General features: G+C 35.6%; 1 protein-coding gene across 3 annotated transcripts in view; it reads left to right on the top strand.

Moving 5' to 3' along the window:
• ADGRA1 (adhesion G protein-coupled receptor A1) overlaps positions 1-26,556 on the top strand; it is a 471,200-nt gene that overhangs the window by 273,711 nt on the left and 170,933 nt on the right. The window lies entirely within an intron of this gene.

Below are 26,556 nucleotides of genomic sequence, written 5' to 3'. Positions count from 1 at the left end.
CCCTTTAATTGTATTCATTTTATATATTCAATTCATGCTTATACTTATATATATTATCTAATATGTAATTGACAAAATAAATTTTTAAAAAGTTCTCATCGAGACCATATATATTTTTTAATATTTATAAATGGCATCTCATCTCTATTGTGTTAGCAGCTCTCTAAGATCTTATGTAGATATATTTCCAATCCATTGTCTATAAGTTGTGTTAATTGGAGATACCATTGTTGACATGAAAATATTTTCTTCCTTTAACAAATATATTGTGTTTATATGAAAGTTAGGTGACACTGAATGCCACACGAAGAAACCAACTATTAATGAATAAATACATCAAACAAAAACCCTCCCTGCAATCACTTCCCCATTTTACCAACCAAAATATCTAGATGCAATCAATCCTGGAGATTTGGGTTGCCTTCCAGATTTCAGGCTAGTCAATCAATTTCAGTCGTAAACCAGGTAATTAATATCTGGCAACTTGCACTGGACCACTGTGGTAAATTCCAGTTTATAATCAGAAATATTCCCATTATCCAATCCAAAAGCAGTCTATATTTACCTTATGCAGTTTGGCACCACTGTTTACAGATAACAGCATGTGTAACAGATGGTCAGTAGTCCAAATGGAATATAACCATCAAAGCTTTGGCTGCTGTTTCTCTGTTCAGGAGACATTGCAGCAGACTGAGACTGAGTTGAAAGTAGATTTAAAAAAAAAAAAAAAAGGCAGGCTGCAAAAATGACATTGAGGGAAAAAAAGTTACACCAGACTTGTAAAAGAAACCTGCTGATGTCTTAATGATTTAAAAGGATATACAAACAACAAACTAAGAGACTGACATTGAATATTTTTTATATTGGATTTACAAAAGGAACTTGTTAAAATCTTGAAGAAGAATAAAGAAAAATGAAAAGAAATAAACAATAATTCCATGATAATATTTGAAAGAACTAAAGACGAAGATTGTGAGAAGTGACAGGAAGAATTGTAAAGTTGGTTTACTTGATTAAGGTTAAAATGGATATTTTGTTATGTCTGGTAACACTAAATGGACATCAGTACTGAAATGATAAGGGTTTGTGAATTTTTTTATCAATAAGAGATGGAATATGGGACGAAGAGGTGATGATTTACTAAAATTGTTTATATTTGTGATGAAGGTGGAAAATAACTTTTTAAATTATGTTTCTTTTTTTCCCCTTTACTATTTTTTTTCTTTCTTATCTATTTTTCTGTAATAGAATTCATGGGTGAGCTTGAGAAAAAGGGAAAAGTCTTACTGCCTAGGAAATGAACATACAAGAGAGGCGGGAGCCTGCAACCATTTAACAGTCCCAAAAAGAAACTGAGAAAGGGCCTACCTTAATGGATCAGGCAGTTAAAAACAGCTAGACATTTGTCCCTTCAGACTTACATAAGCTGACAGTTGTGTTCCTTATGTGAGTATGATACTTCAGTCAATCTTAGTTGATTTTGAATACCTGGGACATAACACATTTTTTTTATTTTTTTTTATTTGTTTTGTCGAGTACATATACATAGGTATGCAGTGGCTCAGGGGCTAGGACGTTGAGCTTGTCAATTGAAAGATTGGCAGTTCAGCGGTTCAAATCCCTAGTGCTGCCGTGTAACGGGGTGAGCTCCTGTTACTTGTCCCAGCTTCTGCCGACCTAGCAGTTTCGACAGAGACGTCTTCGGACAGCACTGGCTCTTCGGCTTTGAAACGGAGATGAGCACTGCCCCCTAAAGTTGGGAAGGGCTAGCACATATGTGCGAGGGGAACCTTTACCTTTATAAGTATAAGCATGAATTGAATACATAAAATGAATACAATTAAACGAAACATTAGGACAGGGACGGTAGGCACGCTGGTGCTCTTATACACGCCCCTTACAGACCTCTTAGGAATGGGGTGAGGTCAACAGTATACAGTCTTAGGTTAAAGTTTTGGGGGTTTGGGGATGAGACCACAGTCTGGTAGTGCATTCCGGGCATTAACAACTCTGTTACTGAAGTCATATTTTCTGCAATCGAATTTGGAGCGGTTCACTTTAAATTTGTATCTATTGTGTGCTCGTGTATTGTTGTGGTTGAAGCTGAAATAGTCATTGACAGGAAGGACATTGTGGCAGATGGTTTTATGAGCTTTAAGAATAAATTCAGACCATATTTTCTAAATACAGTTCTTTCTTCAGTTGGGGCCCATAGCATCATATTTATTTCTCCTTAGACAAATCCAGTAGGATGTCTAGATGACAATAATGTTTCTACCAGGATATATATTCCAATGTACATGAGAAACTGCCCTGTATTTTCGACAATTTGATCAGGATGTTGCAAGTTCTTTTGTGCACCTGAAAGGAAAATAATGTTCTGCTTCTTTCTCACCTTCACCCCTCCCAATGTGTAAAACCGTGCTTCATTTGAAGCCTTCGCTAATGCTGTTGCATTTATATATTTATAGATACAGATATATAAGTCCTGTCACTTGTTCTGTCACATCGTGTTCTGTCACAATGTTTCCTTTTCTTCTCCCAAATTTTCACCTTAAGAACTACAGAACTTTTCTTACCCTTCTTTGAAACTATACGCTTGAATGCCTTGCTTTATTTCAAAAATCTTTTCAGGGCTTTGGGGAAAAAGGAAGAATACTGTAGACATTTTCTCTCTTTTATATTATTTCAGTAACTTAAAAGAGCAGCCAGTTACTAATGTATTTGTCAAAGTCTTTGTTCTTTAGGTTTACAGGGCTGATGTTAAGTTTACCAAACTGATATCAAGCTAACCGAAAACAAAGTTAATACCTTTTAACAAGGAATACTGCTGTGTGCAGCTTCAGCTGAAAGAGCAAAGAACATCTGGTGGTTTTATCTCATGTACACGTACCTAGAAGAAGTCTTTAATGTTTCATTTTGACACATGCCCTCACCATCGTTTTTCATAAAGATGTTTTTTCTGCAAGGTTTCTCAAAGGACTTTTATTCTGCTTTGCTGAATGTAAAGATGAGTAACTTTACTTTTCCAAGTTCCTTAGTGTCAAACTTCTGATTATTCAGACTAACTACTGTGAATGGCATTAACAAGATTATGAAAGAATCAAACTTCTTTCAGTAACAATCTGTATAATTCAATGTAAATCTCTATATACTTACATCTATATATCTATATGTTTCATTCTATGTCAAGAGGACCCAGATTGTTGAGGGCAATAAGTTGACTTTGTATATAATATACAAATGGATGAAGACTATTGCTTGACATAGGGTAAGCCGCCCTGAGTCTTCGGAGAAGGGCGGGATATAAATGCAAATAAATTTTTTTTTAAAAGTGTACATTTAGTTTTCACTTTGGAATATTTTCTTTTCTAGGAATCTTAACGTATTTTCACTTGGCAATACTTATATTTCCTTATAGCTGCCCACCACCAAGACTGTACAAGACAGAGATGTGAAATATGAATTTTGAGGCACTTACTATAATGCAATGTTATCCAGTTATTTGTTTTCTGCCAAACATCCCTTTTAGTTGGCAAATTAATTAATCCGTTACAAAATATAGAAGGTATTTTGAGATAAGCAAATAGCAGGATTACAGACTGACTTAACACATATGTGTAAACTTGATGTCCCTGGAGTGGAATCAACAGTAACAGGGACCACTTAACTCTAATAAATTGGCTTTGCTACATAATACACTTTGCAAGCATACCACTGCTATGTGAAGCAGCCAATTGCTAAAAGGCTTGGCACAACTATTTTGACCATGTCTGGAGAGCAGAACATATCCAGATATTGGCGTGGCAGCTTTGCTGAAGCAGACCTGAGCAAAGTGCTTCATTGAATGATTTCTATAGCCATACTATACAATGGAGAAAAAAACAACAATAATCTGCACTATGCTGATGACATTATTCTAATATCTGAAAATGCAAATGATTTATAAGTTGTAGTAATGAAAGTCAAGGAGTGCAATGAAAAATGTCACTAAAATTGAAAATAAAGACCAAACTATTTTCAACAGGTCCAATAATTGACAATGAAGATACTGAAGTGCTGGATAACTTTTCCCTTTTAAGATTAGTTATGAAAAATGAATGAACCAGAAATCAAAAAAATACCTTGCAGATTTTCCTTCATAGAGTAGCAATTAAGGCCTTGGAAATGATGCTCAGATGCTGAGATTTGTCTATTCTACTAAGATCAAAATCATGCAGGGAGTAGTTTTCCCCATGATGATATACAGAAGCAAAAGTTAGACTTTGAAGAAGCAGGATAAAAAGAGCATTTTTTCCCTTTTCTCGGAGTGGGTGGGTTTTCCTCCTGAGAATACTAAGGATAACCAGAAAGCAACAAATGGATCATACAAATCCAACCAATATTATAGGCAGAGTCAGATTCTGACCAACTGATGACCTACGCAAAGCCTCAAAACAATGCCCTTTGGCCTTTCCATTGCTTAACTGACAAGACATTAAAACTCAACAAGTACTGTGGTAAAAAGGAAATTAAAGATACCTCATAACTTTATTAAACTTTTTTAAAAAGTGTATTAATTAAATATTAGTTGCAGTAAGCAATTTAATCAAATTATTTACTTGTAACTAGAAAAAATACATCTTTAATGCATTTTTAAGTAAAATTGCTGCAAAGGAAAAATGCAAATACAAAAAAAAAATATCAAATACAATTTTGAATCACCCTCTCAAGGATTATAAGGCAAAATGAAAAAGGAAAAGAAAAGAGGACAATCATCCACCAGATGGCTAGAGTCAATGACAGCAGTTATGGGTGCACTGTTGGAAGACCTAAAGGACCAGGTTAGGGACAGATTGTCCTGGAGAAAATTTATCTGCGTGGTTGCTAAGAGTCGGTATACTGACTTCTTGACGCCTAATCAATCAACTACATAATGGATCAGAAAATAGAATTTTAAGGCTCAGATTCATTTATAAAAAGGATACACCATCAGACACAGTATTAATCACAGTTTGAAATCTGAATTCATTTATGCATAATTTATGGATTCCCTTTACTGGAGGAATCAATAAAAGATTTTCTAGTAATGGTAGATTATAGCATTTTGTGCCTGTTATTTTTTTTCTTTTCTCCCTTTTTATAGGAACTATACTATGTGATAAAGTAAACTGCATCCTGATTTATCAGGAATACAAAGGTAATTTAAAATACAAGGTGTTTAATCATAGTGAAGCTTTTTACAGTGGAAAAAATGATGATTGAGGATCAGGTTGCTGCTGAACAGGAATCTGCAAGCTTGGCCGGTATTTTCATTTTCCAGGTTTGTGTTGTTTGTAGACACAAACATAAAATCTGTTCCCATAGCAAGCTAAGGAGACCAGAAAAATGCACATTCTGCATTTTTTGCTTTCAGGTGAAACTGAAGAAACAATATATTCACATAAGATCTGTGATATCTGGATGGCAGATAGTCTTTGATAGCAAAAACCCTTTCTTTTTACCCATATTTAGTTAATATGTATGTTGGCTCCTATATTCATTTTAATGTTTTTGTGGGAATAATCTTGTGAGCAACGTTATTTGAAAATATTAGAAAAGGAAGCTGGCTATTATCAGAAGCCCCCAAACTGCATGAAATTTTGAAGAATGAGCCAGGAAGATTAATTCATTAATTTATGTTTTAATGTCTATGCATAGATCTATTTTTATGACTGTAAAAATGGTGTCCAATGAATTTTATAAATAAATAAATAAATAAGATTGTGCAACAGGAATGTAAATGTAACTGAGAAGCTCTGTAACCTTATATTTATTTATTAAATTTGTATGTCACCATCTCACTCTCAAAGCGACTCTGGGCGGCTTACAATTAAAATCGTAAGTATAAAATGTAGAGATTTATCTGGTTCCATGTATTTGTCAGAATTTTTTTTTGACAAACAATAGGATGTTTTTAGTAGCATCTTCATGTTAGGCACTCAGCAAGGCTCATGTGATGACAACTATAACAAGCTTGATAACTACTTAAAAGTATCTATTAATCTTAGCATGAATAATTTATAAAGGAAGTAGAGAAAAGAACGGAACAAACAGAGAAGGAACTAGAAAAGATGGACCAACAAATAAATATGGTGAGCAAAGAAATTGGAAACTCCCTGACCTTCATAGAGATGGATAAGGCTGCATCATATTTAAGATTTCAAAATGTAGTGCAAGAAAAAGATGAAGATTTGGAACTAGTGATGGCAGAAATCTTAGCTGAAGTATTAGATAGAGACAAGGAGGAAATGTTAAAGGAGATGGACGACGTTTATAGGGTCAGCACGAGTTATGCGAGAAGAAACAAACTCCCAAAAGAGGTCCACATTCGATTTACAAGAAGGAAAGTGCGAGATATTATATATAAAATATCCAGAGAAGAAATAATAACACATAAAGGTAAAGAAATTCAGATTCTCAAGCAAATCCCGAGAAGAGTAAGAGAGCAAAGAAAGGATTATAAATTTCTGGCTAAGGAGTTGAATAAACGAAACATTTTATTTCGATGGCTGATTCCAGAAGGGATGTTGGTTACTTGGGAGGAAAGGACAATTAAAATAGATACACTTGAAAAAGCTCAGGATTTTTTTGAACAACTGGTGGGGTCAGAAGACCAAAGTAGCAAAGAAGATTTAGATCTAAACCCCCAAAGAAGACAAGACCAACTAAAAAATAAACACAAAGAACAAGAAGTAATAGATATTAATCAACAACAAACAGAAAGGGATATAAGAGCAATCAGAAGACAAAAAGCGAAAGATAACTAGGGCTATGGAAAAGGAGGTGAAACTCTTATCCATCAACATAAATGGACTAAATTCAATGACAAAAAGGAAAAGGATTTTTGCAAATTTAATAAAACAAAATGTAGATATTATATGCTTACAGGAAACACATATTCTAAAAACTGATGAAAAATATTTAAATTGCCCCAAATTAGGGAGGCTGTTTACAGCTTCTGCAGATCAAGAGAAAAAGAAAGGAATAGCGGTGTACATTAAGGAAGAGATAGAGGCAAATTTAATATTTGAAGACCCTAAAGGAAGAATTTTGGCAATAGAAATACAGATAAATTAAAAAAAAATCCTATTAGTGGTAATTTATGCCCCCAATGACAACCAAGGTGAATTTTATAAAGCCCTATATGACAAAATTATTGAATTAGAAAAGGAAAGCATTTGTATCATAGGCGATTTCAATGCGATATCAAATTATCAAAAAGACTACAATGGGGGGAATAAGAAAGTGGGGAAAAAAAGAGAGCTACCAAAAATATTTGTAGAAATGACTAAAGAATTAAATTTAATAGATATATGGAGAATACTAAACACAGAAAAAAGACAATTTACCTTTTATTCAAACCCCCATAAATCTTGGTCACGCATTGATATGGCATGGATGAGTGGAGATCTAGTAGAAGAAGTGGCAGAAGTAGAAATCTTATTGAATTCATGGGCAGACCACAACAAAATTAGCTGGAAGGGGGAAAAAAAACCAAGGAGAAGATGGACACTAAATACTAAATTATTGAAAGATGAGGAATTTACCAAGAAAATTAAGGAAGAACTAAATTTTTATTTTAAAGAAAATAATAATCAATATACATCAACCCATTAATTTATGTTTTAATGTCTATGCATAGATCTATTTTTATGACTGTAAAAATGGTGTCCAATGAATTTTATAAATAAATAAATAAATAAGATTGTGCAACAGGAATGTAAATGTAACTGAGAAGCTCTGTAACCTTATATTTATTTATTAAATTTGTATGTCACCATCTCACTCTCAAAGCGACTCTGGGCGGCTTACAATTAAAATCGTAAGTATAAAATGTAGAGATTTATCTGGTTCCATGTATTTGTCAGAATTGTTTTTTGACAAACAATAGGATGTTTTTAGTAGCATCTTCATGTTAGGCACTCAGCAAGGCTCATGTGATGACAACTATAACAAGCTTGATAACTACTTAAAAGTATCTATTAATCTTAGCATGAATAATTTATAATTTTTTTAAAAAATGACTGTTGTATATTTATAATGATTGTTTTTATGTATTTGCTTTATTGATTGTTGTATGCTGCCCAGAGTCACTTCTTATGAGAGGGATGATCATATAAATGTGATTAATACATACATACATAAACAAACAAACAAACAGAAGTCCCCTAATAGTTGTACTAGTTAATGAAACTGTTCTGCAGTTAATCATTTTTTTCTGGAAAATTAGCTATGCCACAGTATCTTATTCTAATGATCATGGCAGTTGAAAAGTTTTTTTAAAAACCTTTGCTGAGTTTCTAGAGGAGGGCAGCAGAGAGGGGCCAGGGATAAAAATAATTTTTTATCATCGAAGGGAAGAATAAAGCATTTACTATGTATTATGATTGTAGCTTTTTACTAAACAGCCTGAAGTATCTTCAAGGTGAAATAACTTTAATCTTTTAACCTTTAAATCATCCAATTATTTTAAAGTCAGTGTTGGTGATTAGAGACATCCACAGTTCTCTCATTAAAAATTATCTCACTAATTTAATACCCTGTTTCACAATGAAATACGGTAGGATAGAGTCACATCTCTATAAATGCCTTTAATACAAATTCTTCATTAACTTTTTTTTATGTAAACTAATCACTCTTTGTTAGTAACGAGCATGCCAACTTGCTTTTAACTCTGTATGATCTACTTACTTGGTGGCATTTCGCTATTAGCAAAATGTACCAGTGAAACTGATAAGGTAAAGATAAGTAAAACGACGTGCGTAGTTTCACTACCGACTTTTCTTCTGCAATTCAGAAGTAAGGGCTACTCATTTTTATTCCTATTTTGTAATAGAATTAAAAACCCCCCCACACTAAATCTGGTGTAACTGGGGAAAAATTACTTAAGAAAGAAAATAAATTGCATCCTAAATAGAATCAGGGTTTTTGAGGAAGCCCATAACTATCCTTGTGGAGGAAATCTTAGATGGAGAGGTTAAAAGATAGACAAAGTTAATAACAGGACTGTGACAAGATTTCCTTTGTATTTTGTGGTCATTCTCTTGTAATCTGATAGAAAACAAATTAGGTTCTCTTTTATTTATAAATGTAGAACATTTAAATAACATTCGAGAAGGGTCATAGTTCTTTACTAATGTTATAACAACATGACCAAGAAATAGAATAGAATAGAATAGAATAGAATAGAATAGAATAGAATAGAATAGAATAGAATAGAATAGACTTCTTTATTGGCCAAGTGTGATTGGACACACAAGAAATTTATCTTGGTGCATATGCTCTCAGTGTACATAAAAGAAAAGATACGTTCATCAAGAATCATAAGATACAACACTTAATGATGTATATGTGATGTATAATTAAATATGTATACGTGACAGAAACAATATGCCTCTAATTTTATAACTCTGCCTCCATTGGTCCCTAGACTACTGATTTCTAATTAAATCCCAAAGGGATAAACTTTGATGAGGCTTTGTTAAGATTATGCAATTAATGTAGCCAAGTAAGCTACAAAGTGGTAGACATACATGCAACTCCAAAACAGCTCACTTCAATAAGGTTAAAAATAAACAAACAAACATCTAATAGTTTTTAGAAGCTTTTGGAACACAATATAAAAACAACAACAACAGATTTCTCTTTTACTGAGTAAGAAATCTTTGGGGAAATCTTATTTTTTACAATTGTACCAAATAGTGTAGCTGAATGTTTGCATACGTTTGGCTTCAACCTAGGTTAGGTAAGTAGTGTTATTGGTATACTTACCCTTGCAAACCTTACTGGCAGTTCATGAGTATCCTGCATGAGACCTAGATGTAGAATAAGAGGAACAACCAGGAGGTTAGTTACCCTTTCTTTGGAAGGCTTTTTGTTTCAAATATTTCCAGAGTATTGTACTATGCATCCACACAAAAGCAACAACTTTTCTCTGGTGTAGATTCTTTGAATGTTTCTCTGCTGAGCAGTTGCTTAGCAACTAGAGGCGTGTCCTGGATTATCAATGAGAGGACACTTTCCCTCTTGTTTTATATACAATATCTCACATTCTTTTCCCCATTTTGGGGAAAATAAATGTGCTGTTATTGGATAATAGCTTTTTAAAATCAAATAACATTTCAAGCCTATTATAGATTTGAGGCTACAATTCTATCCTGCTTACTCGGGACAAAGTTCCAATGAACTTAGTATATGTTTCTTCTGAATGGAAATGGATAGGATAACATTAATTAAATAATTCATCTCTCAGTTATCTTATAAAAGTATGAATGTCTCTAATTAATGGGTTTAAGCAATAGAACTTTCATTGGAAAACCATCCTTTATTCCAATATTTTATGTACAAGCCTCTCTGATTTTAATCCTATACCCGCTTCATTAAAGCCTGACAGGACAATTCTGTATAGGTCTTGGAATTCATTCCTATTATTTTTGTACATGTTACTCTCAGATATGCGTTTAGGATATTGTACCCTAAGTCCCACTAAATTTATAGAGTTTTTATTTTGGTTGAAATCTATCCTCCCCCCGAGAAGATGAGCTCTGTAGCTATAAGTTACCCAAATGATGTCTGAATGTCCTCTATTTATTATTTCCAGGCATTAAAATAATAGTCAATGATCATTTGTATATGTATTATGCAGGGGTGAAATCTAAAAATTTTCCCTACTGGTTCTGTGGGTGTGGCTTAATTGGTGGGCGTGGCTTGGTGGTCAGGTGACTGAATGGGCATGGCCAATAATAATAAATAATAAAAATAATAAAGTATACAAAACTTGGGAGCGCCCCGGTCTACCTTCTTTAAAAATAGAGGCACCGGTCTACTGATTGCCCTTTTTTGGGAGACACTGGACTCTGGTCTACCGTCTTTAAAAATAGAGGCACCGGTCTACCAATTGCCTTTTTTTGGGAGGGACCAGTCTACCTTCTTTAAAAATAGAGGCACCTGTCTACTAGCCACTTACAGCACTGATCAGCTGTAGTGCGGCCTTTTGAAGCGCCCCGGCAGTCATTTAAGGCCGTTTGCAGCTATATCACCACTGAGAGCTTCAGGGACAGAGAAGAGGAACAGCGAGGCATGAGCGGTGGGGGGGCAGGGATTTTTGCTACCGATTCTCCAAACTACCTGCCCCCATCGCTACCGGATCACGCAATCCAGTCCGAACTGGGAGCATTTCACCCCTGGTATTATGAATCAAGCTTGTTTTTCATCAGTAGGTGGGAGGCTCCATCAAATACGTCTAGCTCATTGCTGATTTTTAATTAGTGAACTATATATTGGAATTCCATCTATTTAAAACTAAAATCAATTAAAAACTCTGTATCTTTTATAAATGATGAATGCACCTATAACCCTTCAGCTGGCCTTATTCCTTATGAATATTAATATCATAGACTTAATCTATCAGTGGAGGTACTCTGCAATGCAAACAGTTTTATAGTATATGTTTTATACTGATTCAGGTATGCTTTTCAATGGCCCAACGTTTTTTTCATGGATCATTACCTTTTAGAGCTCACCTGTAATGGGCAAATCATAGATGTAGAACCAGACTAAATGCTATCCACTGGAAAAGGAATAGCAAGTCAAGAAAATCAAATGGGAATTCATAACAATGATAGCGTCTGTGTGACACTGGAAGATGACTTTTAAAGAAAACGGTATTCATAGAGTTACTGGGGAAGAGCAGACAGCATGAATGATAAACACGACCGTTTATCATGTGGCAGGAATGAAGCCAAAAGGATGTCTAATGACCGATACGCCCAAAGATAAAAGATTGTTGGATACTGTAAAAATATGTATACCATTGTTACATGGAATGTCAGAACTATGAACCAAGTCAAACATGATGTTGTCACAGCAGAAATTTCAAGACTGAACTGGAAATCAGTGAACCGAAATGGTCTGGCATGGGTCACTTCACATCAAAGGCGCCTCGGCTCTTCTCCAGGCAATCAAAAACATAGAAAAAACAAAGTAGCCATCATTACTGACAAAAGGGTATCCAAGTTAGTATCCCTCAAAAGATAGAATTATCTCTATTTGGGTCCTAGGCAAGCCAATCATTTTTACAGTGATCCAAGCCAGTGCTCCAATTACAGATTCGGAGGAAAGAGAAATTGAATAATTATATTTCAATGTTCTCAACTCAACTCACAATGAAAAGTGACATGTTAATTCTAAGAGACTGAAATGCTGAAGTTGAAAATAAATTAGCGCTTAGAATAATAGAGGTAAGTAACAGCTCCAGTTTATGAAATAAAGCAAGAGACAGATTAATAGATTTCTGCCAGTAAATTTGATTTTTCAAAATACGTAGTTTTTATACTTAGCCATGAACTATTCAGGCTTGGGAAGGGGAAAAAAGGCTTGATGGGTATGAACGCCACTGTTCCTACATAAATGTAGATTGTTGATTTATTTTTAAGCAGAAAAGATAAGGAAATATTTTTCATGAAGCATTTATTATTGTTTTAAAATAAATGAGAGTAAAGTCAGTGTATTAGCTATTGCAAAAACCATTTCAGTTTATGTTGATTGAATTAATAAGATATGTCTATTACAAACCTTAGATAAGTGTGTGAAGAATTGAAGCCTATCGCAATCCACTAAACCAGGGGTCTCCAACCTTGGCAACTTTAAGACTTGTGGACTTCAACTTCCAGAATTCCTGGAATTCTGGGAGTTGAAGTCCACAAGTAATATAACATATATAATATAATATAACAACAGAGTTAGAAGGGACCTTGGAGGCCTTCTAGTCCAACCCCCTGCCCAGGCAGGAAACCCTACACCATCTCAGACAGATGGTTATCCAACATTTTCTTAAAAATTTCCAGTGTTGGAGCATTCGCAACTTCTGGAGGCAAGTTGTTCCACTCATTAATTGTTCTAACTGTCAGGAAATTTCTCCTTAGTTCTAAGTTGCTTCTTTCCTTGATCAGTTTCCACCCATTGCTTCTTGTTCTACGCTCAGGTGCTTTGGAGAACAGCCCGACTCTCTCTTCTTTGTGGCAACCCCTGAGATATTGGAACACTGCTATCATGTCTCCCCTAGTCCTTCTTTTTATTAAACTAGACATACCCAGTTCCTGCAACCGTTCTTCATATGTTTTAGCCTCCAGTCCCCTAATCATCTTTGTTGCTCTTCTCTGCACTCTTTCTAGAGTCTCAACATCTTTTTTACATCGTGGCGACCAAAACTGGATGCAATATTCCAAGTGTGGCCTTACCAAGGCATTATAAAGTGGCACTAACACTTCACGTGATCTTGATTCTATCCCTCTGTTTATGCAGCCCAGAACTGTGTTGGCTTTTTTAACAGCTGCTGCACACTGCTGGCTCATATCTAAATGGTTATCCACTAGGACTCCAAGATCCCTCTCACAGGTACTACTATTGAGCAAGGTACCACATATACGGTACCTGTGCATTTTGTTTTTGCCTAAATGTAGAACCTTACTTTTTTCACTGTTGAATTTCATTTTGTTAGATAGCGCCCAATGTTCAAGTCTGTCAAGATCTTTCTGTAACTTGAGCCTATCTTCTGGAGTGTTGGCTATTCCTGCCAGCTTGGTGTCATCTGCAAATTTGATGAGTTCCCATCTATCCCTCGTCCAAGTCATTGATGAAGATGTTGAAGAGTACTGGGCCTAAAACAGAGCCTTGGGGTACTCCACTGCATACTTCCCTCCATGTGGATGTAGTTCCGTTGAGGACTACATGTTGAGTGCGGTTGGTCAGCCAGTTACGAATCCATCTGGTGGTGGTGCTGTCTAACCCACATTTTTCTACTTTATCTAGTAGTAGGTTATGGTCTACTTTATCAAATGCTTTACTGAAGTCCAAGTAAATTATATCGACAGCATTCCTCTGGTCTACTAATTTTGTCATTTTGTCAAAGAATGCGATAAGATTAGTCTGGCATGATCTGTTTCTGACAAACCCATGTTGGCTTTTGGTTATTACTTTGTTTGCTTCTAGGTGTTCGGTGATTCGTTGCTTGATTATCTTTTCCAGAATCTTCCCCGGTATTGAGGTCAGACTGATAGGTCTGTAGTTTCCTGGATCTGTTTTTTTTCCTTTTTTGAAGATGGGAACTACATCAGCTCTTTTCCAGTCCTCTGGCAGCTCCCCTGTGCTCCAGGATCTTTGAAAGATATAGTTCAGTGGTTCTGAGATCACGTCTGCCAGTTCCTTCAGAACCTTGGGGTGTAATCCATCCGGTCCTGGTGATTTGAACTCGTCTAGGGTAGACAGGTGTTCACTTACCATTTTCTTCCCTATTTTAACTTGTGTTTCTAATCTGTTTTTTGTAGTGCTGTTTTTGATAGGTTGGATTGTTTTTTCCTTTTGTGTAAAGACAGATGCAAAATATGAGTTAAGTAGATCTGCTTTCTCCTGTTGCTTGTCATCTTCTTGCCACTTTCTCCCAGCAATGGGCCAATTGTTTCCTTGACTTTTTCTTGTTTTTAACATGTTGGAAGAAGCTTTTTGTTATTTTTACTTTTGTCGCTAGCCTTTGTTCATTGTGAGCCTTAGCTTTCCTCACTTCATCTTTACAGGCTCGGGCTATTTGCTGATATTCTGCCTTAGTTATTTGCCCCTCTTTCCACTTTTTATATTTGTCCTTTTTGTCTTTCAATTTGTCAGATAGTTCTTTATGCATCCATGATGGTTTCTTTTGAGTCCTATTATTTTTCTTCTTCATTGGTATTGTGCTAGACTGCGCTTTTATAATCTCACTTTTCAAAATTTCCCAAGCTTCTTGAGTTGTTTTCCCCCTGAGGATTCTCATCCATTGAATCCTTCTCAAGCTCTCTCTAAGTTTATTGAAATTAGCTCTCTTAAAGTCCAAGACTCTAGTTCAGTGTTTCTCAATCATGGCAACTTGAGGATGTGTGGACTTCAATTCCCAGAATTCCCCAGCCAGCTGGCTAGCTGGGGAATTCTGGGAGTTGAAGTCCACACATCTTCAAGTTGCCACAGTTGAGAAACACTGCTCTAGTTTGACTTTGTTCTACTACTTGTATTTGCTTAATGTCGAATTCCAATATTGCACAAATACAGTTGCCACGGTTGGAGACCTCTGCACTAAACCTAATGCAAACAGGTGACTGAAGATATACATAGAAAAAAAACAAAACAAAACAAAAACTGTTTAAACCACATACCCAGAATAAATAACAAAATCTTCTTGGCAGCATTAAAAATAGAAAAATCTCCAGATGACCACTATGTTGGTTAGCCTTAATTTCCATCCCTTTTTAAATATGACTTGAAATACTTGAATCACAAGGATTTCATTTTAGTCTAATCCATGCTGTTGTTAAAATTAAAGTATAAGGGAATCTGTTGCTATTAATCAGGAAAAACGAATACAATAGGTTTTGTTGAGTTTATAAACAGTAAACAAAAATTGATTGATTTAATTTGCATGGTAGATTGTTATTTATATTGTACCATAACTTTGAAAGTATGAGGAACATATTTGGTTGGTAGCCATATTTTTCAAAGAATCATTTTATGCAGAAAATAAGCACATAAGATACCAATTTCATATGACAATATGCCACATTGAATTATTATTCTGGCAAGTATTAATGCTTAATGCTAGTCAATTAAGTAATAGATAACTCTACAATATTATAACAATATGCAAGAAGGAAGAAATTGATTCTTATCTCACATTTACTATTTTTACAAATAATTCAAGGTGGCGAATATATACAACGCACCTTCCTCCTTCCTCCTTCTCCACAACAACAAGGTCACCCAACTGACTTTCATGGGTAAGGCGGGACCTGGATTCATGAACTTCCAGTTTCTAACTTGGTGTTTTAACCACCAGACCAAACTGGCTTTCACTATCTTATTGATGACAATGTACCCTTGAAGTAAATCAAGTCATATATAAGCAGGCAATTCAGCCAATTTCCTAAAATATTTGTTGAAGAGCATCCTGCATTTTCATATGTCTTGTACTGTAGGAGTCACTTCCTAGAAGGTCGTCATCTGCCAAGGGGAGAAAATAAAATGGAATTTTATAGGGTCAAGTGAAGAAAAGAAAAGAAAATCATAGATAGTTGGAGTAGTAAGTTGTGATCGGATGAAGAAGCAGAAGAGAGTCGATTGCAATTGGGGCAGAGACAATGTAAGAAGCTTATAAACTAGGCAAAAGAGTTTTAAGGCCTGGGGCCAAAGAAATAATAAAAACTGTAATCTATGAGCTTCATACTGAAATTTGTGTTCTACAAAGTTTTCCATCATGCAAGGAATGTTTCTCTTTTAAAAAGGTAGTCCATAGGAAAGACAAAGGAAAAGAGATGCTTGAGCCTCAGATAGTCAATGGTAGAAAAAGGGAAAACATAAGATTTATAACTCATATCTGGCAGGTATGTAAGATGTGTTCCTGAATAAGATACCATGGCTCCTAGAAAACCTATAAACTGAAAATTAGAAACATGCCAATTTTGTGCTATTTACTCTCAGAAATATAAAACAACTGAACAGTGTTGTTTTGTTTATGTAAGTACTTCCATGGCTGGTTCCAATCTGGCTGCTATAGATACAGTAAACACCTGGAGAATCATGAATCAGATAAATGCCATAAACTCTAGGATCACAGGCTCAAGCATCACTGCTAGCTTTGGGAGCCAAGCCACATAATTTACTTCGCCCAGAAAATATTCTCAATAAGCATTAACATTTTATTATGAAACAAGGCTCTGTAAAATTTGGAACCATGCTACATAATTTAACATTTGAATTAGCTTTGATTTATTTTTTAATTTAAGGGCATAATCATCTGATTCTTATGGTTTTCCAAATAGTTCTGATCTGCAGTACTAGAAATCTAGTTAATAATAATTAATCAGGGAAACAGTAGTTCATTCTCTATCTTTCCTCTAGAATGGGGAGAGGACTAGTAACTTGTTATTAGGATTTTTTATGATTATCCATGATAAAACAAAATACTGAAGCTTTTAGTAATACCACTAGCTATTAATAAGGAGAGATTTGAAGATGCTGATGCCCAAAATTATGACATCAAATGTCTTCTTGGTGGATCAACTATTGCTTCAATGCCATGTTAAATTTTCAGCCACTCATTCTAAAAAAAATCCAGCTTTTTATTTCAGCCTCTGGTTTTAACTTCCTCAACTGGCAAACAACTTTTATCACCAATACATTTTTTTCTAATGCTTCAGAGAAGCTAAAATTTGATTTATTGGCATTTCCACCCATTTATTCAAACTCTGGAATAAAAGAATACAAAGCATTTTTCACTTTTTTTTTTTTTGCACGACAACTACTCAGATATTTTCTTTCACACAAACTAATTCCAGTCTAGGATTTATATTTGTATTGCTGATACTTAAAGGATGATGTTTATATTCATTTCAGTTAAATGTTTCCATGATTTTGACTAAGAAATAACCACACTCTTAAATAATGAAGAAAATAATTCTGGGGCCTGTTGTGATATGTTCTTTAGACATGTTTAATTTCTTATAAAGAATGAATAGCATGGTTTTATTCTAAGTAGTCCTCAGCAACATCCAAGATTCTGGATAATTGCTGGCCAAATTAAAATTTGTTGCTTTTTGAAGAGGTCCTGAAAGGTGTTTGGGGTGGGGGGTGTCTCACTCAAGCTCTCTTGAATATAATTGATGAAGTGAGAGTCATTTGCTTGACTGGGGAATTTACAGGCTAGAATCTCCTTTCCTTCCATCACATCAATGGCAGCCAGTTTGACCTTGAAGAAAAGAAGAGGGAGAGAAAGTTATCATTGCTGGTTCTCAAAGGAACTAGCAGGTCTGCTGGATGTTTTCCATGCCACCAATCATTGGATGTTTCACAAACAGAGCCACACATAAAGCAGTTGCCAGGCATTCCAAACAAATGACATGGTCAAAGAGAATCCCTATTTGAAGAAACATCTCAGGACTGCTTCCACGGTGCAAGAGAGCCCTCTGGTTTTCTGGAGAATGTATAAATATATATTTTGGGATATAAAAGTTTTGTGGTGTAAAAAATGAAATATCCTAAGAATATAAAGCCAGACCAAGGAAGGAAGTGCCCTAATTCAGTTGATCACTGATAAGGGACAATGGTAGGTTGGGAGAAGGTGACATTCAGGGCCAGATGAGCAAGATGGTCCTCTGGATGTTTCTCTTCCTGTCCAGTATCTGGTATCATTGCTTCTGATCCTTTCTCCTTAGTAATGCTATTTCTGAATGCCAGGTTCCCCATAATAACTACATCTCGATTACAATGATTGCAAGTTCCCATGGTCATGTGATCGACATTTTCAATTTTCACTGCAGATTTCTAAGGACCACAGTCAATAGGGAGGCCAGCAGGAAGTTGCAAATGGTGATCGCATGAGACTGCACTTAATCATGTAGAATTCACTTGACTAGGATTTCCACAACTGCCATCTTTGGTCTCTGTGGTCGTGTGACATTGTGCTTTATGACAGTGTTGCTTAGTTGGCAGTCTTAATTACCATAGTTAAGCAAGGACTACCTGTAGGCAGGTCTTCATTGTAATGATAACTGCATTCCATAATACTTTGGAATCCATTAGTATCTATTAACCTAAGAATTGTAGAATAGGCTACAGAAATTCAGAAGTAAGTAGTATATCCTTCAGAAAAAATCAAGTATGCTCCACCCTTCATGCGGCAAGAATGCCTTTGCTCAACTTTGTTTTGTATAGCAACTCTACCTTTTCTAATGGAAAGAAAATTGGCTACAGTGGCTAATGATGAATTGCTTCCATTTCAAGCTAATGCTCCGATTTATATTCTGTTATGGTTTATTCTTTTTAAAAGATCTCAGTGAGTACAGTTAGGTGAAAATATAGGAGTGAGAGTTGGTGAGAAATGCTCTTTGTACATGATATTTAATTGGTCTGGGGAAAAAATATGCTGGCTTTGATTAATAATTTAGTTCATTGTTCCAGCTTTAACTTAGAAAAGTGTAAATGGCTTGGGCCAGAGCTAAATGAAGGATTGCTTCTTCTGGGCAAATCTGCTACTAACTAGCATTTATAATCAAAACTTTATAATCCAGGCTGGTGGGTACATAAGCTCATACCCTTTTCAATTCTGAAACTTCTTTCTAAGGAAACTTATTCTCACTGGGCTGTTTTAATGGCAGTAGAGAATATTTAGATACTGTATGCTGGTTTATTGTTCATTTTTCCCCCCCAGAGGCTGGCATATTTATTACCCTTGTGATCCTCTTATTTTTATTAGTTTTAATTTTATTGTAAGTAGGAAAGGATTCCTATTAGCAGAGTTGGATATGCATTCCTTTCTATGTAAATTTGTGTGTGCTTCCTTGAATGTTGTTATTTTTATTACAACATAAACATTCACTAACATGACATTATTTTTATTTGGATTAACAAAAGAGGCAAGGTTGAATACTTTATTCTATTTATGATTTGCATTTTGCAAGTAGACGTGATAATTAAGGTCAGCAGTACTCAATAGAATTACTGCACTCCCTTTCACACCTGCCAAGCAGGCTGAAATTCTCTGCAAGGAAATCTGTAAAAGTTATGAGATGTGTTTGAAAGTGAACCCTGAAGAAACTTTTGGATGTACAATTCAACTTCTGATGAATGTTTAAAACACAATTTCAAAGTGGAGATCTGGGTCATAACCTGTAGTCATGGAACAATTTCCCCCCCCCACCCCCATTGGCTCTTTGAAATGAAATGTCTAATCAGTAATAAGGTTCTTTACATTAGTATTTATGGAAGACTGAACTGTGGAAAAGTATTTTCTGACTGTGCTATGATTAATTTTCTTTTGATTAACAAGCCCAGCACACTGAGTTAAATCACGTTACATAGCTTGATTTTAATTTTAATTTCCTAAATATACTCTTGTATAATTAATTTATAATAGCAAGTTATTCAGCAAATGATGAGGATTAGCAGAAAAATGTGATCATAACTAATGAGTGCAAGCCCTAACCTCCTTTAAAGCCTTCTTCGTTTCCTTTGAACCACGTTCTCCCTCTTCCCTTTTATGCTGTGCTGTCTCAAGTGAACTACCGTATGTATGTACTAGATTGGAAACTAAGACATTTAACTACGTTTAAAGCAAAGAACTTATTTTATCACAAAAATTATTAGACAACTAAAGTTGTTAGTTTTCAGCTTCAGCTACCTGAAACCTCTAGTATATATTTTATATATTAAGATTTTGACAAAGATGGAGAGACACTGAAGTTATTATATGTCTGTTATTTTACCATTTTTACTGATTTTATTATCATATTTAATACATTTTTGAAATGAACAAAAGAGCAGGATGTAGCTCTCCTGAAAGTCTGGGGAACCTCAAACCAATCTAATAGTCACCTATATAGAAAACTACACAAAATGTAATTTTAAAACTTGTTAATATAGACTACAGCAAAAGTCCTGGCGAGTTAAAGAGAGATTAAGGAGTATGATGACATAATTATGCCAAAACAAATGTATACATATAATTATGAAAATATTACTAAGTAGTTATGGCAACATGCTGTATTTATTGGTCTATGAAAAACAAGCAAATATAGTAACAGAAAGCAACTTAAAGCTACCATCAATGATCTAGTACAAAAGATAATATTTAGGATTTGGCAACTTTAATAATAATGCCTAAATTACATCAGTATAGGTAATTGCAGTTGTTAAATGGGGCTTGTTCCATTTTACAACTTTTCTTGCCAAAGTTGTTAAGTGAATCACTGCATTTGTTAAGTTAGTAACACAGTTGTTAAGTGAATCTGGCTTCCACATTGATTTTCCTCTCCAGAAGATCGCAAAATGTGACCTCATGATCCCAGGACACTACAACTGTTATGAATATGAATCAGTTGCCAAGTGTCTGGATTTTGATCACATGGCCATAGGAATGCTACAATGGTCATAAGTGTGAGATACAATCATAAGTCACTTTTTTCAGTGCCATTGTAATTTTGAACGGTCACTAAGCAAATTATTGTAACTCAAGGACTAACTGCAGAAAAGACACTATGTGCTTCATAGATTTGACTTCACCTGTTTTACCCTGACAAGATCTTTTAATTTAGAGTACATCTTTATAGCAACCTTCCAGATCATGGCATCAAAGCTTGTCAGGGAGAAAGTTGTTCCACATTTTAGCAGCATCAAGAAGCTTAAGATAAGATGCCCCATTTCTGAAATTTGGAAATATCAAGCTGAAAAGTGACAGTGAGTGAGAATTAAAGAAATATCTGAACAAATTCTGTCTTTATAGTAGGACCTTTGTGAGACTACGGATTTTCTATGGTTAGCATTGAATTGCAGCAAAAATGTGGAAAGAAAGTCCAAGAGTAATCTTTGTAAATTAAAGCTTCACAAGGATAAATATACAATTAAAATTTCCATAGGCAAATTAAAATAAAATTTAGAATGCAAAGCATATGACAAACACAATCTGTAACTGCTTCACTATAAGCGGTTTACAGAGTCAGCATATTGCCTCCAACAATCTGGATCCTCATTTTACCAAGCTCCGAAGGATGAAAGGCTGAGTCAACCTTGAGCCGGTGAATTGAGCGGTGAGACCCGAACTGCTAAACTGCTGGCAGCTGGTGATCAGCAGAAGTAGCCTGCAGTACTGCATTCTAACCACTGCGCCACCATGGCTCTGAACTCTGCCTCAATGAATCTGCATGCCAGATTGTTAGCAAATTTCTGAAGTGCCTGCCAAAATTATCCAGCTGCCAAATTACCAGGATGTCATAGTTAAGGACTGTGCCATCTCCCAACTGTATGCTCCCCCAACATAAGTGTTAGTCAAATCACACAATCCAATTACTCCCTACAAGCCATTAGGCAATTATTCATTTTTTTTTTATTTTGTCACAACAGTATACACAAGCATCAATATAAAACAACAACACATCATATAAGCATATATATAAGCAAAAGTATGCAATAACTATATTCATTTGACATAATGAAAGGAAACAATAGGACAGGAACGGTAGGCACTTTTGTGCTCTTATGCACACCCCTTATAGTCCTCTTAGGAATGGGGTGAGGTCAATAGTAGACAGATGGAGGTTGACAGTTCATGTCAACCTCCATCCTATCACAGCCACACACCACATCGGCCCCATTGGCCCCTCACATCATCTGTTAGTAACACCAACACTACGTCCTTCCACTGTTCTAACATCACAGTTATCACTGCTTCACCTTCAGCCCTAGCCAGTAGCTTCTGATAGTAGGGGTTGCCATGCTCTGTTCTTATGTTACTATTCCAATTTCACCATTGCTGCTGCTTCACCAGCACTGAACTCTGCAATGCTGGTGGCACTCTTCATAATGTTGGGCACCATTCCCATCTGCCCAATATTGTCTCTATTCCTGCTATTGCTACTGCTTTCTCAACTCTATCCAACCACCTCCAACAATGGCAGCTATTGCTCCTGGCAACTGCACATTGTTCCTCTCATATGCCAGTGACTCATAAGTTGGGAAGTCCTTTCTAGTATTCCCAATAGCAGCTTGGTCAGATTCAGTGGCACTTGTGTATCTAGCAACTCTGATGGATCAATTAATAGTTTCAGTGGACAATAGTAAATCTTTAGGCCAAGTCCTTTCATCCTTCACATTGCACGCATCAGTTACCTAGCTGTTCCAGTTGGTTTCACATCCAATTCTAACATTAGCCTAAGTCCAACTGATATATAATAATATATTTTAGTTATATTTAACTGTGAATGTGATTTAGCATCTTTTTATTTATTTGAACTCCAAAATATAGTATGTGAGGTTCTTGGTGCTCTGTGGACTTGGTTGTTTACCTGCAGAAGTTTCATTACCTGTCTAATGTTGGTGAAGGCATTGTTTTCTTCGTAGGAGTTCCTTTATTAGGATGCTTGATTGTCTGGTGTTAATCCCTGCTTACCTGAGTGTTGATTGCTGGTGAGGAGGTGTTAGATTTTTTATTTCCTTTTTTAGATTGACAGGGCAAGTCAACCCCACTCTCTTCTAGCACTGAAGATGTTACCTAGTCAGGTAACAAAATGTCTGCAGAAGTCTGCTCAAAGACCACTAAAATTCAACCATGAGCTACATTTATTCTTTTCTCAGTATAGTACCAAACTGGGCAAAAAAGAATTTTACCCAGATTCCCAGGTAACACTCTTGAAACAACTCTAAAATATGGTTCATGAAATGTTATCCTATATAAAGGAGAAACATCTGAAGAGTTGTGCTTGGTTTTATTCATTTCCTTTGGAGTATTCAGTCTGTAGAACTATGACGGCTCAGAAATGTAATTTAGGAAATTTGGCTGCTGAATGTTCATGTGGAACATAACACACTATTTTGAACAGGTAAAAACTTTGGATGTCTTGTAATGTGGGTTTAATCAGTTATTCCTCCAATGGTTGGCAAATCCACTTAGAAGCTAACATAAAAAGAAAATTACTACTTTCCTATCACTGTTATTTAAGATTATAACATGCAGAAAATGTTTGAGCAGTGAGGTATCACATTTTCTTATTAAATATCATAAATCTCCAGTCAGGCTATAATCAGTTTAATTAATTACAATTGCCATTTAGGAGATTGCTTACTATTTCAATAATACTTTTTTTTAAATGCTGCACTTCACTTCATAAACTATCCTATTAAAAGAGGATATCTTTTAATCTGTTTGCAGCTGCTAATTCTCAGAGACAAGTGACAAAGGTAGATATTTTTATTGTAAAATCTTTTTTTTAATCACAAAAACATCTAGTATGTATTTTCACTGTTAGTTTGTTTCCAAAATATCATTTCAAAACTGAACATAAACAATTACTATTAATCCTGATGGGTAATCTTAATGCATCTCTGCACTGAGAAGAAAGTATTTTCCTTAGCTGCCTCTAGTGTAATGTTTCTCAGCCTTGACAACTTTAAGATGTGTGGACTTCAACTCCCAGAGTTCCCAGCCAGTATGTTCTCCCAGCAATTCTGGGAGATGAAGTTTACACCTTAAAATTGCCAAGGTTGAGAAACACTGCTCTAGTCTTTGTCTTCCCTAGGTTCCCTACCATATCCGTTCTCTCCAGAAAACTGCAACTGGTTGTTAGTCCATTGGGTAGCAGGATTAGTAATTAATTGTTGCATAACAGAGGATGCCGAGCATTCATATTCTCCTAATGGAATTTCTACTGGCACTACGGAATCAAAAATGTTGGGCTAGATAGAGTTTTTATTCTGATGTAGCAGAGATGTGATATAATCAGTAAAGAGAAAGGTTTACTTTCTAAAAAACATGTTAGTTGCATTTGAGAAAGATTTTGGATCCACGCAATTACCATCAAAAAAGCTTCTGAAGTGGGAGATGCAGTCCTTCCTGTAGGAACAATAAGTAATGGAGATGGAACAAAAGCTACTTCTCCTCACTTTGCCCCTCACAATATGAGCCTAGTAGAACTTGTAGCTCCTGTGTTACACACTGTTGTCCTCATATCTTTCATCAGATTATTGCTTTATGTATGTACCCTCCACTTAGTGACAAATAACCTACTCTCTGATAAATAATTTGGTTTCAGAAAAATTTGTCATGTAATCTGCAACTCATATGCTGCAAAAACATCTGGACCTCTCAACTCGACCAGGGCAAAGCAATAGAAGCAATTTACATAGACTTCTGTTAAGCCTTTGATTCAGTAGTGCACGGCAAATTACTTCTGAAGCTAAAATATTAAGGCATTTCTGGACCCCTGCATAATTGGATAGCTGTATTCCTGTCAAACAGGAAACAAGTGGTCAAAAGAGGCAGTGCCCTATCAAATCCTGCACCTGTTAACAGTGGTGTTCCCCAAGGCAGCATTCTGGGTCCAACACTCTTTCTGCTTTATATCAATGACCTTTGTGATCAAATTATAAGCAGCTGTGTCCTCTTTGCCGGTGATGTTAAACTATTCAACACCACAGACAACTCTATTACCCTTCAAAATGACCTAAACTATGTATCTGAATGGTCAAACAATTGGCAACTCCAAATCTCTGCTAACAAATGCTCAGTCCGGCACATTGGCAATAGAAATAAGAACATCAAATATTTGCTAGCTGGAAACAATATAAAAGTTGACCCACAGTCTGTCAAGGACCTAGGAGTACTCACTTCAAAAGATCTAAGTCCCAGAGCTCACTTTAATATCATTGCAAAAAAGGCATTAAGAGTTGTCAATCTTATTTTGCGAAGTTTTCTCTCTGGTAACGCTATACTTCAAACTAAGGCATATAAAACTTTTGCCAGACCTATACTAGAATACTCCTCACCTGCCTGGAACCCTCACTGTATTTCAGACTTCATCACATTAAAGAGGGTCCAGAGATATTTTACTAGGGGAGTACTCAAATTTTCTTCTTGAAATAAAATTCCCTATACCACCAGGCTTGAAATCTTAGGTCTTGATAGCCTTGAACTACGCCAGCATTATAACGATGCATTATTTATGACCTAAGCATAGGTCATTTATGACCTATGCTTAGTTCATAAGATTATTTATCAAAACGTCCTACCTGTAAATGAGTACTTTAATTTCAACCGTAATAACACAAGGGTTATCAATAGATTCAAACTCAATGTAATTCGCTGTAAACTTGATTGTAGGAAATATGACTTCTGCAATAGAGTAATAAATGTCTGGAACACTCTACCTGATCCTGTTGTTAGTCTTTCTAATGCCCATACCTTTTACCGTAAACTGTCTACCATGGACCTTTCATGTTTCTTAAGAGGTCCCTAAGGGGGCATGCATAAGCACACCAGCGTGCCTGCCGTCCCTGTCCTACTGTCCCCATTTATAATCATTCTATGGGTTTATGGCTATGTTTATATCCTTTTACTTGTGTCTATTTGTATCCTTTTACTTGTGCCAATTTTTTTCATGTGTCCATGTCTATGTCTATACAGTTAGTTGTTTCCTTGTACTTGTTGATAAATGAATGAATGAATGAATGTTAAGGCTTGGATTCAGAAGGAGTAAGGCAAGGGAAGTGAGGTGAAGTGAGTATGGAAAATAGTCCTTCAGTAAACTTCAATTTTGAGCAGTTTTTTCTATCTCAAGAGCCCCACAATTTTTGGAGGGATTTCACAGGGAGTACAAGACTTGCAAGGTCTCTTCCCACACTGTTATTCTCTTACAAATAAGTATATAAATTGAAATCCAATCTGGTTTCAGTGGGAATGGATCAGCCTGAGTCACACAAAAATGGACTCCGGTAGAACAGGAACTGATAGTAATGGAGATTGCAAGCACCTGCCATTCTTTTTTTAAAATTATTGTATAACCCCTCTTCACCAATTATTTAGGAGAGATGACAGGCAAATATTGGGTAAAATCAAGTACCAACTGTTAGGTAATAGCAAAAACCATTTATGCATTTCTGTATTTGAGGAAAGCTAGAAAACCAAATTGGATTTTGAATACTTTTTCATTGACCAAAATACAGTTCAGGCAGAACCATACTTTCAGAAGCAAT

The sequence above is a fragment of the Ahaetulla prasina genome, chromosome 6, assembly GCF_028640845.1.
Source record: "Ahaetulla prasina isolate Xishuangbanna chromosome 6, ASM2864084v1, whole genome shotgun sequence".
In the NCBI taxonomy this organism is placed as follows: Eukaryota; Metazoa; Chordata; class Lepidosauria; order Squamata; family Colubridae; genus Ahaetulla; species Ahaetulla prasina.
Note: the sequence above shows the minus strand (reverse complement) of the source record. Positions and strands in the feature narration are given on the sequence as shown.